Source organism: Grampus griseus (assembly GCF_964374135.1).
Source record: "Grampus griseus genome assembly, chromosome: 2".
Taxonomy (NCBI): domain Eukaryota; kingdom Metazoa; phylum Chordata; class Mammalia; order Artiodactyla; family Delphinidae; genus Grampus; species Grampus griseus.
Window position 1 is genome coordinate 117,190,277 of NC_139018.1, and position 2,713 is coordinate 117,192,989.

The window sequence follows — 2,713 nt, forward strand, 5'->3', positions numbered from 1 at the left end:
TAATACAATCCCTTATTTTTTTTAATTTATTTTTTGGCTGTGCCGTGCAGCATGTGGGATCTTAGTTTCTCAGTTCCCCGACCAGGGATCGAACCCGTGCCCCCTGCATTGGGAGCGTGGAGTCTTAACCACTGGACCACTAGGGAAGTCCCCACTATCCCTTATTCTTAGCTGGGCATGGGGTGGTCCAGAATAAAGACTGTATTTCCTAGCCTCCCTTGTAGTGGGTGTGACCATATGACCCCGTTCTGGCCAATAGGATGAGTGCCGTGAGGGATGTACGGTAAGTGTCCCCAAAAGGAAAAGGTGTTACTCTTTGTCCTTCTCCTTCTTGCCGACTGAAATGTGAAACTCAAGCTCTTGGACCATGAAGTAGAGGCTGTGAGTGGAAGATGGTGGAACAAAAAAGGAAGGTCCTAGACATCCTTGTAAAGTCACCTGACCGACCGTGGACTAACCACCTCCAAACTTGTTTTGTGTGAGAGAGAAATAAATGTCTGTCTTATTCAAACCACTGTTATTTGGGGTTTCCTGGGTTGTTTTTTTTTTTTTTTTTTTTACTGTCCTAGCCTTGACTTTACACCTGTGTTGGGTAGAAACTTTGCACGGCCTCCCTTCTCTGACTCAGCAGCCCCCAACTCAGCCAACCTGAGCGGGGCTCCCTCAGTGGGGGCAGTGGACGTCTTTGGGGCGTGCATCTCTTTCAGGCAGCCCAATCTTTTAGGCGCTCTTAGCCCTTCATGATTTTCCTCTCTTCACCCTTCTCCATGTCTCCCCAGCAAGCACCCTCCACTTGGGCTAAGTGGGAACCCTCATCCTTTCCAGGTTCATTTCCAACTCCATGCTTTTGCTCCTGTCTCAAGAAGGAGTAGGCAGTATGAACTGCCCATTAACCAAGGAAGAAATTGGAAAAAGTGCAATTTTTACCTTTAATAAAAACTCTGGCTGCAGAGAAACAAAAATCTGCTTGAAGCTGTCAGAGGGTCAACAAAATAGTGAAGAATTCCTAGAGCAAGATACAGGAGGAGCGGGCTTCCCTGGTGGTGCAGTGGTTGAGAGTCCGCCTGCCGATGCAGGGGACGCGGGTTCGTGCCCTGGTCCGGGAAGATCCCACATGCCGCAGAGCGGCTGGGCCCATGAGCCGTGGCCGCTGAGCCTGTGCGTCTGGAGCCTGTGCTCCGCAACGGGAGAGGCCACAGCAGTGAGAGGCCCGCGTACCGCAAAAAAAAAAAAAAAAAAAAATAGAAACACTCTCAGAGGATGGTTGCAAAACTCTTGCCTTCAAGCCTGACTGGGGCAAGGGCTATTCATGAAAAGCAGAAGCTCTTGAGTTCTTAAACCCATTTGAAGAAGCCAAGCGAACGTATGAGGAGGGTTTAAAACACAAAGCAAACAATCCTCAGCTCAAAGAGTGTTTACAGAGTATATGGAGGCGTGGCCGGCAGACAGGAAAGTCATGACCCCTTCCAACATGTCCAGTCTGTACCAGAAGTTGGAGCGTGATCCCAGGACAATACCTCCACCACCACCTCCTCCCAGAAAGGAGACCAAGCCAGAGCCAATGGAAAAAGATCTTCAGGAGAGTAAGAAGCAGGCACTGAAAGGAAAAGAATTGGGGAATGATGCTTGTAAGAAGAAAGATTCTGACGCAACCTTGAAGCTCTATGACAGAGCCACAGGCCTGGACCCCACCAACATTACTTTTGTGACCAACCAAGCAGCCGTGTACATTGAAAAGGGCAACTACAGTGAATTCCGGGAGCTTTTTGAGAAGGCCATTGAAGTTGGCCCAGAAGACTACCGACAGACTACCAGAGCTTATGCTCAAATTGGCAACGCCTATTTCAAAGAAAAGTACAAGGGTGCCATCCATTTCTACAACAAGTCTCTGGCAGAGCACTGAACCCCAGATATGCTCAAGAAATGCCAACAGGAAGAGAAAATCCTGCAGGAGCAAGAGTGACTGGCCTACATAAACCCTGAGTGGGCTTTAGAGGAGAAGAACAAAGGCAATGCATGTTTTCAGAAAAGGAACTATCCCCAGGCCAGGAAGCATTAAATGGAAGCCATCAAACAGAACTCAAAAGATGCTAAATGGTACAGCAATCAAGCTTCCTGCTATAGCAAACTCTTGGAGTTTCAGATGGCACTCAAGGACTGGAAGGAATGTATCCCGCTAGAGCCAACGTTCATCAAGGGCTATACATGGAAAGCAGCTGCCCTAGAAGTGACGAAAGACTACCCAAAGGCCACAAATGTCTACCAGAAGGCATCAGACCTGGACGCCAACTGTAAAGGAAGCAGCAGATGGTTACCAATGCTACCTCATGGCCCAGTACAACCAACACGACAGCCTGAAGATGTGAAGTGATGGGCCGTGGCTGCCTTGAGGTGCAGCAGATAATGAATGACCCGGCCATGCAGCTCATCCTGGAACAGGTGCAGAAGTACCCCTAGGAATGTAAATTGGTACAGCCACTATGGAAAACAGCATGGAGGTTCCTCAAAAAACAAAAAAAGAGTTGCCATATGATCCAGCAATCCCACTCCTGGGCATATATCCAGACAAAACTATAATTTGAAAAACATGCACCCCTATGTTCATAGCAGCACTATTTACAGTAGCCAAGACATGGAAACAACCTAAATGTCCATCGACAGATGAATGGATAAAGAAGATGTGGTACATATACACAATGGAACATTACTCAGC

At 47.9% G+C, this 2,713-nt stretch overlaps 1 pseudogene across 1 annotated transcript; it reads left to right on the plus strand.

The window, feature by feature from the left end:
* Positions 1–276: 276 nt before the first annotated feature.
* LOC309819310 (stress-induced-phosphoprotein 1-like) lies at positions 277–2,457 on the plus strand (annotated as a pseudogene). The gene is made up of 2 exons: positions 277–283; positions 1,246–2,457. The product of its transcript is annotated as a stress-induced-phosphoprotein 1-like (transcript).
* Positions 2,458–2,713: the final 256 nt, after the last annotated feature.